The sequence below is a fragment of the Protopterus annectens genome, chromosome 2.part1 (assembly GCF_019279795.1).
Source record: "Protopterus annectens isolate FY-2018-M chromosome 2.part1, PAN1.0, whole genome shotgun sequence".
Lineage (NCBI taxonomy): Eukaryota > Metazoa > Chordata > Ceratodontiformes > Protopteridae > Protopterus > Protopterus annectens.
This window is the reverse complement of record NC_056729.1, coordinates 204986878-205004458: the sequence shown is the minus strand read 5'-3', so window position 1 is coordinate 205004458 and position 17581 is coordinate 204986878.

The window sequence follows — 17581 nt, the reverse complement described above, 5'->3', positions numbered from 1 at the left end:
GGCAGGTCTGTATTTCACTGCAGTTAGATACAATCAATGTACAAATAAGCAAATGTAAGTGAGCTTGTATATATGTCTGTAGCTGCTGGAAGGAAAGTTGTGACTGGAAGGGCAGGAAGGAATCTAAAAATGGTGTTGCAGACAGCATGGTTGTCACAGGCAATACAAGAACGTGCCATCTTGCGACTGATGTGCAACATGACTAAGATTCCAAAACTTATGGAGACTAGCAATAAGTAATTTTGATTACCCCAAAGCCAGCATTGAAAAATTGTCTTTCATTTTAGGTTGCACAAATGGTTGCAAGTAACTCCTTCTCTGTCTAATTATATAAGAAAAATGTCTGATTTTGCAGTGGGGTGAAATTAATTAAATATGTAGTCTGGAAATCTAAGTACAATGACTAACCATACAACTGAGTGATAAAATCAGAGAAGAGGTATTAAACAAATAAGTCTTTCAATCATTGCCAGGTAGTAAGGGAAACTGGGTTTATGTCAGTTCAACAAAACACCTCATCATTGAATAGCACAACCTCAAACTTCTAACCACGAAATCTACAAACATCAAAAGCTCAGAACAGAGAATTTTTTCCCTGTGGAAAAAATTCACTGTTCCGAGAAACACACACACAACACAAGCACACCAAAAAAACAGCAATCCACACACATACACTTAAAATCCCATATCTAATCTTACACTAAACTGTACATACAGTACTATCTATCCACTATCCTTAACCCAAAACCTAACCCTAAGGTCCGTCACTATCGCACACTCACCTCACACATGCCCTAACCCTAACTCACATACCCCACCCTAACCGCAAAGTCTATCACTATCGCACACTCACCTCACACGCACCCTAACCCTAACTCACAGACCCTGCCCTAACCCTAACATCCGCACAATCGCACACTTACCTGAACCCAACCCATAAATCTCCACCACAGTGCTGAAAATAGCAAAGCGAAGCCACAGAAATGGACAACCAAATTCTTTCCCTAGGAAAAAAATTGGTTATCTGCAGCTTCGTTATTTTCAGCATTCGCTGTTTTCAAGTCGATATTAGACCATTCAAAGTATTAACACTTCGATGATCTAATATAGACCCAGGGAAACCTTATTCTAAAAGTTGTACTAAAACTCTGGCAGTTATTAAAGCGAAATTATAAACTTTATGATAGAATAGTTCAATAAATTGATTTGCAAGAATTAGCAGCTCCTTTTCAATGTTCTATTTAAATTATGCTTTTCTTAAGTGTTTATGAAGTTTGCCTTATCCTATTTTTAAGTTCAGTTGTAATTCTTGAAAGTGCCTTATCTTGTCCCTAATAAACTGCTTTTATGGAAGGAGAGCAGAACAGAGTTTAATGCAGGATGCCTATTGGCAAAGGTTACTGGTATCAGTGATAAAACTGGAAGAATGATCTTCTTAATGATCACTTGTTTAAGTGTTTATGTTGCTCTGCTTAAAGTGTTTAGTCTCTCTTAAGTGACATCCAGAGTAAAGGCTTCATTTTCGGGTTCACTTTTCTGCTCCCCACTTTATCCTATGGCATCTACCAAAGTGCTCCACATCCATCACCAGATATTGCAGTTTCTTTTTGTACCCCAGACTTTCTCTGATACAGACTGGAGACAGCAGATATTTTGAGGGTATCATGAGGTAGTCTTGCTATCCACCTTCTGTCAGGGACTATGTCTTTGTTGACATGCCATTTTACTCTCATCCATTGCTGTTTTGATTGGATGTGTCCATGAAGCAGGCGTACAATAGAGGCATGTAGCATACTGCCCTGCCTCCACAGTGGTTCATAGAAGTAGAGATCCTCAATGTAGGGACTTTATTCTCAGGTGTTGCTGATTTCAAGAATCCAGCCAAGTTCTGTTTCATAATCAAGTTCTGTTTCTTAGCTGAGTTCTATTTCATCACATAAGCAGACATACTCATTTTTGTTCCAAATGTAAACTATAAGGTACATTGTTTCGCACGAATAAACTGACATAGAAAGCTAGGAGGTCATGTCATTAAGAGTAATGGGGGCTGTTGTGTGTGCATCAGGAAAAAAATGGCAGCACAGCTGAATATGTGTGGTTTAAGGTTTCATTGGTGTTGAGTCGTTGCTCGTTGGAGAGGCTATTTGCTTTTTGTGGGCTAGGGAACAGCCATTACAAACTTTTGCTACTGTGCATGCACTGTGTGGGTAAGTTCAGCAAGCACTACAACAGTGAATAGGTGACAAGAAAGTAAAAGGGGGTAGAACATAAAGTGTGATGGAGTGAGGGCTGCCATAGAGATGGATAAATTCAGCCATGGTATGCATGCTCCTTCGGTATCCATGAACTCTTACTTTGCTTTTGTGTGGTTTTGTGCTGAAGTAGTACTGGAGTTAATGGGAAAATGGTCATTGTCTGGGGAGTGTTTAGTTTTCAGTAAGTTACTATAAGGGGTTCCTATTGTCGGCATGAAGTCTTTTCTTAGTGGCATTCGTGGAGGTTGATTGTGAAGATTTCAGTGCTGATATGAGTGCTCTTGGTGGTTTGGCATTGGTGTGGTTGACCGAGCTGTCATCTGGGTTTAGGCTATTTTTGCAGGTTGCAGGGCACTTGCGACTGTTGGTGGCTTCCTTGCATGGGTGTGCCGGTAGAAGCATACCTCATAACTGTCCAGATTTTCATAGAATGTCCAGACTTTGACTAAAACTTTTGCTTTTCTGGCCAATCACTGACATATCTTTGGAAACTGAAGTCCGACATAATGGTCCAAACAAAAAATTTAGTTTCAGGTGGGATATCCTTAATATTCATGAGTCATGCTAATGCAATACCTTTTATTCTATTAGCTTTCTAAGCTTGTAAGAGCAACATTTAAAAGTGTTCCTATTTTGGTTTTGTCCCCTCGCTATTTCTGCCTTTGGCCAGATTTCTTGCTTTAAGAAGTTGAGAGACATGATTAGGGGGAGGGCATGAAGCATAGCTTGCAACACTCCAGATTTTCATAGTTTCTAGATTTGCTTCATACTTTAGTCATTACATTTAAAGTTGGTTCCTAATAAAATTAGGGATCTCCTGAATGTTGGCAGTGGCTTCCTGTCCTTCAATCTGGATGGTCATACAAAGCTTTTTATTCTTGCAGCTTACTAGGTAGTCATCAGTGTTTGTAGGGATTGTGGTATTCTTTGTGACATTTATTTGAGTTGTTGGTTTTGAGGTCTTTTACTAGTAAGGTTGGCTTTGTATCCTTACTGTTGGGGGTTTGCTGAGGAGAATCTGGTTTACTGAGGGTTTTAATTGTGGGTGGTATCATACCCGTGAATAACGGTCGGTCACTGCGCATTGAGCTGGAAATCATTGGGGAGGGATTTGGGGTCATTGGGGTGGAGCATGGGGGAATCAGGTACATCAGTAATTAAACAGGGGTAAGGGCAGAGACAGCTTAAGACATTTAGCTAGAATAGGATGGGTACTGTAGAAGAGAACATGCCTTTCGGCTGTGTGAATTTTTGTAGTGTTTGGATTTGTGCCTCATGTTTTTGGTCTGTTCATCATGAAGTTTGTGGTTCGCTGGGGGTCATGGGGATGGTCTGGGGATTGAATTCACTAGAGGGGAATATAGAGTGGAGTTTCAGAGTTAGGTTTCTTCAGGAGATGCTTGTTGATACAAACCTTGTTATCCTGACAATTTATGTTTGCAGGAACAATGTCCTGACGTATGTCCCTGGTTTTGGGTCTTCATCCCCCACATTTTGTCAGGCTTTGTCCAGGTTTCTGGCACTAAGAGGTTGAGAGGTATGGAAGAGATGCTATGGTCGTTTGACACAACATTGTAGTTTGGCCAGCCATCACATTGCAATTGGTCCTGCTGCTTATTGTAGGTGTAAGGGGGTGATGTTGTACCATCGTGTTCAGTCCATTGAGGTTGAGAATGGTATTATGTCGAATAAATGGACAAAAGGGGGAATACTTACTACAGGCATGAAAACAACTGTAATTAAGGAGCATAAGATGGTTAAATGTAATAACTTCACTTATAGAGTAGGTCTTTAATGCATATTATGATTCTGTTCTAATTACCATTGACGTCATTCAGATTGACACTGGGTGACACTGTTTCAATGTAGAATTTCAGGAGCATTAACTTTTATGACCTCTGAGGAACATTACTTGAAAGGAGGTACATCTTGGAGGTTTGACTGTGGGGATGTAGTTTACTTTTTTGTTTTAAGCACCATCGGGTTATTACTGTTACAGATGTCACTGTGTAGCCACTTGTACAACAAAGCATCGCAAGAGAGAAGTTGCAAAGGCTGCACGGTCTAATAGACAAGTATGTAGTTTGAATTTTAATTTATGAAAGTGAGTTCATTGCAATGATTTTGTACTGCTTGCCTATAGAAATGCTTTTCAGGTGGTTTCTATGATGTAAGTTAACCTTGCCCATATAACACTGTAATTGATTTGGTATGAAATCATAAGGCTCCCAGGTATTTTGATATTTTGGTTATCCCTCATCTGTTGTAGTGACAGACTCAAGTTGGTATCTCACTTTACTTTTTCTGTTTTAATAGCTGTAATTTAAATGTATGGTTTCAGTCATTATTTGTGTCATAATGCCAATTTTGTTGCGGTATATACTCTCACTGGCTGCAGAAGGGTTGCCGAGGGATAAGGGACTGCCATGTTACTGGGGATAGGGTATGTGAGGCATTCTAGTGGTTGCTCAGCTGATACACAAGGCAGACTCTTGGCAGCAATTAATGTCATTAAGAAGTTTTGGTTTTGTTGGTGCATATGGTTTAAACTTTTCTTTTGCAGATGGGGAAGTGCAGAGTTTGCATCTGCCAGTGGCCTGCAGGAAGTGGACTTGAAGCACAATTGATTCTGCTGTGGTGGATGTTCTGGCTGTTGGATTGGTACACAATGGCCTCACAGGTGGAGGAGCACAGAGTAAGCATCAGTCAGTGGGCTGAAGGAAGTTAAATTGAAAGGTGATGGATTCTGTTAGGGTGGATGTTCTGTTGTTGAAGTGGTGTACAATGAGGTTGCAGGTAATCCTTTTTTTTTTTTGAGCACAGTTAGTATGGTTTGTGAATAGTGTGAGGGTAGGTGAGGATGAGGCATGTTAGGGTCAGGGTAAAGCAGATTTGGGGATTGCTTATGGGGAGTTTTGGGGTTGCTCACAGGTGGGGTGGAGTCGTGATGTTGGGTCACATTTGATGGGCATGGTATTTGGGTTTGACTTTTTCTGTGGCAAGGCTATGCAGATGGGTTGTTTGGCTGTCTGAGAGTTTAGCACTGTTCTTCATTGGATTAGGCAACAATGGCAGGCAATCAGAAGGAGGTAAGTTATCTGGATGCCCCCTTTTAAGGTAGTTGAAGGGTTTGATAGAGCATTGCAAGGTATGTGTGTGTAGGTATGTGTTGAAAAGATTTTCATTGGTTAAGAAGACATTTGATGGCAAACCAAGGCATTTTGTTTTTGTGGTTGCTAGTGGATGCAGGCCATGGTTTGTTTTTATTTATCAGATGGGAAGGTTATGAGATAAATTAAAAAAAAAATCTTGAGTTAAGGAGTGAAATTTCAGGACAAGGGTGGATTTAGCTCTGATTAGTATAGTAGCACAGGAAACAGAGTTATGTGATTTTATTAAATCATGGCCAGTGGTTTATATGTTTGAAGGGTGGGGGTAGATTTGATAGTGTGAAGGTTCACAGACTGTGGCTATTGTGGAATTTTTTTTTTTTTTTTTTTACGGATGTATTGAAGTTATTCGGAGGGTGGTTTGTTAATAAGCAACTGCTATGACATTAAATGTTTGCTTGTTTCTGTTGGGTAGTTGGTGTGCTGGCGGGATTGCTATTATATTGATTTGGAAGTAAATTTCATTTTGTACATTACTATGTGCATTGACCAGTAAAAGAGGGCTGTAGTTCAGCATGATGGTGTGCAATGGTTCTTGCATGATTTCATGTGGCATGGATTTAGGGTTAGGTGTTACATGTGGCAAGTAATGACCTAGGAATCATTGTGAAGCTACTATTGGCAGTTAGGTAAGTGACAATTTAACTAATATGCAAGGTGATGAGGTTATACTTTGTTATGTTAGCATTTCAGAGGGATCAGTGATTTACTTTCAGCCATTTAAGCACTTGGCCACTTTGGCTATTTATGTGATAGGGCTTTGGGAGGTGATGACATGGATTCAGTTTGGTTAGAGAGGATGGAGTAAACCAAATGATGTTTGGTTTAATGCCTTTTAATGGGCATTTAGGTTGTTGGAAGTTTGGTAGGCGAGACGGGGAACAGTCTGGTCAGGGTGCTGGGCAGAAAAGGGGACAGGCTTGTCTTCTTCTGTTCCCCCTATTGTGTTGGATGTTCATTTCAATGAGCTGGGAAAGGAAAGTGAGCAGTTGAACACTGCTTAATAATTAAAATAAGTGAGCGGAGTTAAGGAGGTAAGGCTGCTTATTTGGTAAGATGTTTAATTCAATAAGTGGTAAATGAAGTGAGTGATGGGATGCTGCTTCATAAGTAAAGTAAGCGAGTGGAGGTATGGATGCTGCTTCCTTGGTCAGGATGAGCGAGGTCATGCTGTCCTGGTTAACATTACATGGATGTCTATGCTGTGATTAATATCAACTTTAGTATGCTTCAGTGGTAATTAATAAATATTGGTTAACAAAGTTATGTATATGGAAGTTTAATAAAAGTCGTCAAACATCATTTGGTGTGATGTTTTTATTGAAGGGGACCGGGACAACAACAGTTGTCCTTCCTTACTGATCTTGCACTAACTCTAACAAGCCTAATAGAATTAAATGTCTGTCAGTGATTTTGAAACTATTCACATTTAAAACTTCTTCTTCTTTCAGCTTTTTCCTGGTTAGGAGTTCCCACAGTGGATCATCTGTCCGCTCATGACTGCAGTGGAGTTTTGCAGTGTCGAGTTGCTAGCCTGACGCCCAACCTTCCACAGAAGGCATACACACACTCACACCTAGGACCAGTTTAGAGTGTCCAATCCACCTACTGCATGTTTTTGGAATGTGGGAGGAAAATGGAGGACACCCACGCGACCACAGGGAGGACATTCAGACTCCACATAGAAGGCACCCCAGCCAAGAATCAAACCGGAGAACCTCTTACTGTGAGGTGGCAATGCTAACCGCTGCACCACCGTGGCTGCCCACTATTAACATTTAAAATAAGAAGTGAAAATGTAGCATTTCCTTTTATTGATGTCTGCATTCCTTAAGCTTTGTTTTCTTTTCCTATACTGCCTATAGATACTTTCAGATATTCAGTATTTGCAGTTTGGTCCGCATTATGTAAGGGATAATATGTGTTATACTGTTTAACCTCTGATATAGGCAAGTGCTCTCTCTCATCCAGAATTTCTTCATTAACACATTCATTTACTTGACCCCACTTCCGGAAGGTTCATCATAACTGTTGTACTATATTAGAACTATTTGGTATTTTAATTCTTCATATGGATAAGTATAACAATAATCTAACATTATTTTTATACAATTCCTTTCTTTCTACTTCTACGTCATCAATTTTTATTTTTCATGTCATCATTTTTGCATATTCCCTTGCTTCATTACTTCAGCCATCTTTATTTTTTTCCCTTTGCCTGATTCCATCCATACTTCATTATACTTGATAAACTACAACGTTCTTATTATTCTTTTTCTCTTTATCTACTTTTGAAAACCGAAATAAGTGAACTGAAACCTTAAATCCGTATGAGTAATCATCACTTAAACATTAAAAATGCAAGATTAAACATATTAACCCCTGTGTTCCTCCCTTTATTACATGTAATTCATCACAGGAAAATAACAAATACTAATAAATAAATGAATAAATATATAAAACAATGCTCCTAATATATCTTTGTTCATGCACATGCTGCTTTACTAATGGATGTTTTTAAAATCCTTTCCCCCATTCTGTTAATTTTATTTTCTATATCATTTCCCCTCTGTTTTTCTACAACTTGGTCATTTTAGAATCTTAATCCTAACACACTTATTTCATTTTTCCATAAGTAAATTCCTACTATTTTTAATACCCCCACAGACCATTTACTTTTGGGGCTTACTAAATTGAAAACATATATAGATAAATGACAGATAGATCTAGATCTAGATCTAGATATAGATAGAGACAGATATATATATATATATATATATATATATATATATATATATATATATATATATATATATATATAAAGAGAGAGAGATATAAATATATATCTGTGTGTGTGTATATATGTATGTGTATATATATATATATATATATATATATATATATATATATATATATATATATATATATATATATATGTATATATACAGAGAGAGAGAGAGAGAGAGAGACAGATGATATAAATATACCCCGGGATTCACGTACCTTAGATTTCCATGCAGGAGCAGTTACACTGGCCACTTTGTGGTTAGTAACCAAATACATTTCTGCATCTGAAAAAACAGAGGCATGACAGCTCATGGAAAGCATGTATTAATGTGAAATACACATACCAATGGCCAAATATAAGGCTATTGGCATTAAAATATGCTTTTTTTGTTAAATAAAACTGTTTTATTTATTGGCCAATCTTGGCCGTTTAAGCTCAGGGCAGCCACATGCAAATGGGGGTGGGGAAAATAAAGAAAAAAATAGAATTTTAAAGAAATTTGCATTTTGCCATTATAGTATATGGCATGCAGAATGTAAACAAAACTAGGGAGTAGTGGTTGTCAAGGGAAAAAGGTGTGCTTGAGTGCAGTAACTATGGACTTACACTGGGGGGAATGTAAATGAGGGGATTAATGGTGAATAACAGATTTCTTCTGTCAGGCTGCACCTAACCGTGTAGGTGCAGGTACACAACAGTGTAAGAATAACAGCCTGATGACCTCAGAATGGGGTGTGTCATGCTTGCTGCAAGCACATTGGAGCCCTGAGGCAAGTGTTTGCCTTAGCTAAAGCACAGCTAAGGAAGGATGTGTGTCTGAAGTTGCTTAGTACTGTTTACATTGCCTGAACATGTGTGTGAGGCACACACTGGTCTTAAAACAAAAAACAAAAGGAAAGGGGTTACACAGGGAGGAAATGGCAAGGGGAAAAAGCAGTAGGAAGGCAATCCAGGAGAACTAGCATAGCTGGCAGGTGGAATGTATCAGAATCAGCCAAATACACATGCAGCAGCCCAGCACACCACTATAAACTATGCAAACACCTTGCAGACTGGATGTAGGGGAAACAGCAGTAGGAAGGCAATGCAGGAGAACTAGCATAGCTGGTAGGTGGAATGTATCAGAATCAGCCAAATGCACATGCAGCAGCCCAGCACACCACTATAAACTATGCAAACACCTTACAGACTGTTTTTTTTCCCACAAACACTACACCACTGGTGTAGACAAGTGTGGAAATGTTAAACTCACAAAACTAACAAAACATATTAGGGGCTGCTGTGGCTTTGATTTACTAGTGTGTGCAACAGGCAGAGGGTGTTGAGGAGGAGAATGCTGACAACAGACCCACATTGAGGAGGAGAATTAATTTTATTTATGTAGTTTTATTTTACATTTGTTTAAAGGGAAAAAATCCGATTGGATACAGGTCCATTTTCAGTGGAGGCCTGGTGAGAAAAGCTCCAAAATACATTTGCACACATTAAAAACATGTTTTAAAAAAAAGAGTGTACAGACCCAGGGTAACCTACCAGGCGCTACATGAGCTGGAGATAGTGGAGTACTATAGGGAGGACAGGGACATTCTACTGCAAATAACCGAGCTGTGCTGCCCTCGCCTCAGATCCAGAACCAACAGAGGGGAACCCATCCCAGTCAATATCAAGGTATGTGTAGCCTTAGGAATACTAGCCACAGGTACCTTCCAAAGACCAACTGGGGATATCATAGGGGTCTCACAGGCATCAGCATCCAGGGTACTCCACCAGTTCGTGGAAGCCATAACACCACATGCCAATGAGGACATATATTTTCCCAATACTCATGAGGCGTTGACCAGCATAATGCTTCGCTACCACCGTATAGCAGAATACCCTGACATAGTCGGTGCTATAGACTGCATGCACATACACATCAAAGCACCACCCGGTATGCAGGGTTGGTTCTACATCAACCGCAAGGGCTTCCCTTCCATCAACAGCTAGGTTATGTGTGATGCCCAGGGTAATATCATGCACGTGTGTGCTGTCAGCCCAGGAAGCTATCACGACTCCTGCATCTGGCATTCCTCACAGCTATATCAGTGTTTACCAGGGCGGACATCCCAATTGGCCGTCTAGTGGGGGATGTTGGCTACACACTGGAGCCTTGGCTGATGACACCCATCAGAAATGCACACACCCCCAAACAAGAATGCTATAATGAGGCACATGCACAAGCCAGGATCATTATAGAGCATTTGTTTGGGATGCTCAAGTCATGGTTCGGCTGCCTTGACATATCTGGTAGAGCCTTGCAGTACTCTCCAGCTACATGTGGACAAATGTTCATAGTATGTGCCATGCTAAACTATACGATCCTGTGAAAACAGCTGCAGCAGGAACAACAAGGGAGGGGCCACACAGCCCCCCACCATTGCCAAGGTCACCACAGCACAGAGGGACTTGGAGAAGGAACTTCCTGAGCCTGCCCCTAGAAGCAGACAGAGGCGTTCCCAGTATGCCTATGCCTTGGCAAAGAGGCAACACATAGCACACACACTGACACTGTAGGGACCAGGGACAGATACCTCTCTCCAACTCGCACATACAGTAAAAGGGATGCCAAACATGACACTACCTGTGCTTTACCATGTTGAGGGAGTGTAATGTGTACATCCCACATAGTCAGCCTTCCAGCACTACCCTCAATACTGCCCCAGGCACAAGGTAAGTCACCCTTACTCTCAGTTACTGAATGGAGTAGTATGTTCTGATAGTTATATCTATGCTATGGATGCAAGCATGCAAGGGAATTGGGTGGCCAAATGGGATAGCAGCAGATAGCTGACAGCTATATGGGAGAGCAGGAAATCCATAACAAATACTGTTGTCCCCGTACTAGGCAGTAGTACTCAAGGTGACAGCTCCCACTGCAGTACATGTGGTGGCACGACTAACTGTGGGTGTCCACAGGTCACACACATGGATGTAAGTGAGCATTCCCATACCCACCCCCCAGCCTCACCCAGCAGGACTGGTGTAGATGACTGGAAAGAAAGGTTGGGAAAAAATCCACAAATGCTGGCAATGGTGAACAGCCCCCCTACAGGCCTACACAGACATACTACAACAGGTCTGGCAGTTGCAGTATAGCTATGAAGAGTAAGAAGTCTGGAACTGAAATGTATGCCATTACAATCTAACTTGTGTACTTTACTGATATGCCTCCATTCTGCAAGATAGGGCACAATACAATACTAAATGGAAGCAAACAGAGAATAACAGAAATACCAGTGCAGTCAGTGCAAATGTGTACAGTTGTCAGGTGTGCACCCCTCACCCCCATGTATAAATGGCAGTAACATGTAAGTTTGTAGAGGAATATCAGTGGATCACAGCTTGACTGAGCTGTCCCAATCAACATGATAATTAGTGTATGTCCACTATATGCAGGGGTCAGTGTGCCAATTTTTTGTGAGTGTTTAATATTGTCTGGAAGTGGACAGCATGTAGGCCTGGATGATTTGTCTCAGTGGCCTAGGTACAGTACTGTGGTTGACAGGGCCATGTTCCAACAATTACAGCACCAACCAATCTGTTTCTCAGCTACACATATGTCACTAGTTGTACACACTCACTGTCCAGATGTCAATATCTGTCACTGTCAGAAATCTGGACAGGCTATGAACAGGGGTCCATACATACAAACAGTACACAGGTGGAAGTACTCTATGCAGTGCCTAGAAAGTAACTGAACTGCATACATCTTTGGAATTAAATATAGAAGTTAGCATCATGTCAGTTGTCCCTCTAATATGGAATACTGGTTGTCTGCCCAATCACTGGCAGCCCACAAAAGCCACAGTTATAAAGTAATGACACACTGCTGATGTCCACATACAAGGCAGGGGGAGAAGGTTCCAGTTATATCTGTGAATCAGGTGCCATAATCTTCCATATCACACACGCACTCAGTCCACTGCCCCCCCCCCAACAGCCACAGGTATTTCATCAGTCATATCCTTGCTGTTGGGAATGATTACAGAATCATCACTCTTTTATGGAATGCACACAGGATGCAGCATGCTGAAATGATGTCCCATGCAGGTGTGGCTCTAGCCATAAGCAGCACCCTGCACACATCCAGAGTGATGCATCACTATGAACTAGAAGGGTTGCCGGGAACACCTCACCAACTTGCCCATGTCACCCCAGGGGAATCCATTGGCTTGCAGCCTGGTAATGTATGAATGACAAAATACAGTGGCCTGCATCACTCTTATGTGGTCTACAGGCTTCTGGCAAATGCCCATGGCTCACCCATAGTGTCATCATATGCTTCACCCATAGTGCCATCATATGGAATGTCATTGGGTCCTAACTAAAAACATAGCACATTAAGCAGAAAACAAATGCAAGACAATGCTGACAAATGCCAATAGCATGCCTCTCCATGTCCTAGTGCAAGAATTGTGGACCAAGACATAAATAATGCTGTGATAAAGGTCAAACTATAGAAATACGTCTGAGATATTGCTCCCATACTGTTGGGAAGAGGATAGAATTACAGAGGGTGGGGCATAAAAGCATGGATATCATGGAGTGTGGGAAGTCTGAAACTCAGATGTCTGCTCATACTTCCCCCTGACTGCAAACCCATGAATGCATAACAACAAACCTGCTTGTAAACCACAATGTGAAGGGAAATTGACCAGATATATGATTCTTGCCTTTGGAAAACCTGGCCAAGTCTGTACAGCTGAGAGGTATGCCCACAGCAGGATATGGCCATTCAGTTAAGTTGAGAAATGCACAAGAAGGGGATCCCCAGCCAGCATAGCACCAAGGTGCTGGACTATTTACACAGACCCATCACTCAATTGTCTGTATCCACCCCTCCACAATGGCAGGATTTTGCCACAATGTCTAGTCTTTGCCTCACAATATTGTTCTCTGCTTCATTGCTCTTGTATTTCCCTGGTAAACAACTGTGAGCAAACAATGATATCTGGCAGCAGTTGATGACACAATACATTACACTCTAAAACAGTACATATGTCCAAAAATCTATGCTAAAACAGAACATGTTACACAAGCAAGACAGACAGTAATAGGAGACTTAGTTACACACAGTATCCTCCCATGTTTGGACCAATTATATCCCCATATTGGCAACCTAAGTACAGATATCCTGCAAAAATAGCTTGCAAGGTGTAGCTGTAGAACACAAAAACCTGGACTGGAGCACAACTCTCCCTGAAATGGATTCCCACAAGCAATATAGAAGGCTATACTAGGCATGCTCCTACACTTAGAGAAATAAAGCCCATGTCTGACACCACAGTGGACCATAGATATCTGTTATCTGCAGATGTCTTTGCACACACACCAAAATGTAAACTGTTTGGTCTTCACACACACACACACACACACACACACTGGACAGGAAAACCCACAGCCAACTGTAGGTGGAAGATATGTGGTAAATATCCATCTGTGTTGTGTGATGCACACACATATCTAAGGCCAACATACTACAATAATTCAAACATACACACACATACACATTGAGAAGAGAGACACAGACAGTGAGAGAGACAGTACAATTATGAAGCCTTTCCCCCCAGTACACATCCCATAGTCCCACTCTACACTATCTGCTGATGAATGTCACCTTAGATATACCTTTGGACAAGCTTCAGATCTGTAAGCTCAATAGTGTGTGCGATAAATGCATAGCTTACTTAAGCAAATAAGTAGGCAGGTTAGGATTTGAATCTCAGTCCTGGCAAGTGTGTGTGTGAAGGAATTGTTGTCTTACTCCATCCCCACCCAGTACACATCCCATTACCCATATCAGAATATGTGCTGCAGTCAGTCACTGTACAAATTATTTTTGTTAACCCTCAGCCCTATATGCTCTGCTGTGCTTGTGATAACTGTGTAACAATAGAGTACCAATAACTATTTATGTAGCAATCCTGATTACTCCCCTGGATGCTGCAAGCCTTGCACAGCGAGCAGGATTAGTGCAGGAGCTCCAGTAGGCGATATGTCTGCTACACGAGCGGTCCTGCACTAGTCCTGCACGGACTCAGCCCCTGTATGCAAATTATCCCATTTGCAGGAGAAATCCATGCAAATGAGGTGAATTTGCAATCCAGGAAGCTGGAAACTGGCTGTGCAGGACTAGTGTAATCTGTAGAAAAGTACTCGGCCAGTAAAGGAGTACATTTCTGCAAATTACAAAACGGAGCCATGACAGCTCCAAATAAAGGGTGGATATCATTTAGAAAGTATGCCAATGGCCAAGTATAAGGTCATTGGCATGGAAAACAGTTGAAAAAAAAAATCAACTTTTTTTTAGCCAATCTCAGCTGTTTAAGTGTAGGGCAGCGGCGCGCAAACGGGATTGGGGGGAAAATAAGAAAATAAACCTAAAATAAGCATTCTAACTAAAATCACTATTCTGACATTATAGTCAATGGCAGGCAGAAGATGACGTGACCAGTGAATAGTGGTTGCTAAGGGGGAAGCTCAGTGTGAGACATGTAACTATGCATTAGCAGGCAATCCTATGCAAATGAGGGGAATGATAGTGAATCCCAGATTTGCTCTGCATGCTAGTCAGCTCCCAACAGTGTAAGAGCAGGAATAGCTTGGTGCAAGTCTAGGAGTTAGCTGATATCATGGGGGGGGGGGTCAGGCATACTGTAAGCAGATTGGAGCCCTGTGGCTCAGGTTTGCTCCTAGCTTAGCACAGCTAGGCAAGGGGGTGTGTCTGAGGCTGCCTAGCACTCTTTACATTGCCTAAGCAGTTGTGCACGCCACGCACTAGGTTTTAAAGGAAAAAAAAAAGTAAACCAGGAAATAGCAGCTCTGTGCACATTTGAGCACTGTGTTTGCACGGTGCACCCCTGGACTTAAACAGGAAAGCAATGGGAAGGGAAAACAGCAGTTGGAAGGTAATCTAAGAGAACTAGCATAGCTGGTAGGTGAAATGTATCAGAATCAGCCAATTACACAGGCAGCAGACCAGCCCAGCCCAGAACACTACTATAAACTATGTAAACACCTTCCCCTCTGGTTTTTCCCATACTCTACACCACCGGTGTATACAAGCGGGGAAGTTTTAACAAACAAAACAACAAAAGGATAGGGGCTGCAATAACTATCATACAACTTGTGGAAGAGGCTGAGGGTGGTGAGGAAGTGAATGCTGTCGACCAACACACAGTGAGGAGATGGAGACAAGTGTACAGACCCAGGGTAACCTACCAGGGGCTACATGAGCTGGAGATAATGGAGCACTATAGGCTGGACAGGACTTCCTACAGAAAATTGTTGAGCTGTGCAGGCAGCGCCTGACATACAGAACTCACAGAGGGGAACCCATCCCAGTGGATACCAAGGTATGTGTAGGCCTAAGAATACTAGCTACGGGGGCCATCCAAAGGCCAACTGGGGATATGATAGGGATCTCACAAGCATCAGCATCCAGGGTATTCCACCAGTTCCTGGATGCCATGTCAGCACATGCCGGTGAGCACATATATTCCCCCAACACCCGTGAGGCATTGGCCAGCAATATGCAACTGTCCTACCAAATAGCAGAATACCCTGAGGTAGTGGGTGCTATAGACTGCACACACATAAGCATCAAAGCACCACCCGGTGAGTGGGGTATGGTCTACATCAACCGCAAGGGCTTCCCCTCCTCAAACTGCCAGTTCATGTGCGATGCCCAGGGCATAATAATGAATGTGTCTGCTGGCTGCCCTGGAAGCTATCACGATTCCCACATCTGGCATTTGACACAGCTGTACCACAGATTTGCCAATGGGGACATCCCATACGGTCACCTAGTGGGGGATGCCGGATATGCACTGGAGCCTTGGCTGATGACACCCATAAGAAATGCACACACACCTGAACAAGAACTCCATAATGAGGCAGATGCACAGACCAGAATTATAAGAGAGCATGTGTTTGGTATGCTCAAGTCATGGTTCCAGTGCCTGGACACATCCAGTGGAACCTTGCAGTACTCACCGGCTACATGTACCCAAATTGTCATCGTATGTGCCATGCTAAACAATATGATCCTGCAGAAACAGCTGCAGCAGGAACAGCACAGGGCAGGCCCACACAGCCCCCCACCATTGCCAAGGCCTGCACAGGCACAAAGTGACTCAGAAGAAGGACAATCTAAGCCTGCCCCATTAGGCAGAAGGAGGTGTGCCCAGTATGCCCAGGCTTTGGCAGAGAGGCAATGCATATCACATGCACTGACACAGGAGTGACCCAGGGAATATCACCTCTCTCTGACTCTCACATACAGTAAAAGGGATGCCAAACATGACACTACCTGTGCTCAACCATGTGTAGGGAGTGTACTATGTGCATCTGACATAGACAGCCATGCAGCACCACCCTTAATACTGGGACACCCACAAGGTAAGTCACTCAACCTACCAATTGCTGAATGGAGTAGAATGTGTTGTTACCTGTATCTATGGTATGGATGTGAGCATGCAAGGGAATTGGATGGCTGAATGGTATGCCAGCAGAAAGTAGACACCTATAGTGGCACCATGAGATCTGTAACAAATACTGGTGTCACCATAGTAGCCAGTACTACACAGGGCGACAAAAAACACAGCAGGAAATGTGCTGGGCCACATGTGTGTCCATATGGCTCACACATGCCAGCCAGCAAGGTTCACATACCCAACAACAGTCTCAGCCAGCAGGACAGGTGTAGCCAAACACAAACAAAGGCTGTACTATGGCCTCTGAATGATGCCTATGGGTAACCTCCCCCCAGGCCTACATAGACAGACTACAGCAGGTCAGGCAGTGAGATGTTAGTTCTGAAGGGTAGAAAGTCAGAAACTAATATGTAGGTCAATCAAAGCTAAGACCTGTAGTAAACTGATATGCCTCTAGTCAGCATGATAGGTTAGAATACAGAATGAAATGGAGTACCCAACATACCAGTACAGTCATAGCAAATGTGTACAAGTGTCAGGTGTGCCCCCCCATCCTAAGTAGAAATGCAGTAACAGTCAGGTGTGCCCCCCACAATAATGTGTAGATATGTAGAAACAGTCAGGTGTGCCCACCTCACTCTTGTGAAGAAATATAGAAATAGTCAAGTCTGCCCCCCCAATCCTGTGTAGAAATGTAGAAAAAGTCAGGTCTGTTCCCCCACAATCCTATGTAGAAATGTAGAAACAGTCAGGTGTTCCCCTTCCCACAACCCAGCATAGAAATGTAGTAACAGTCAGGAGTGCTCTCCTCCCTCAATCCGGTGTAGGAATGTAGAAACAGTCAGGTGTGCTCCCCCAACCATACTTAGAAATGTAGTAACAGTCAAGTGTACC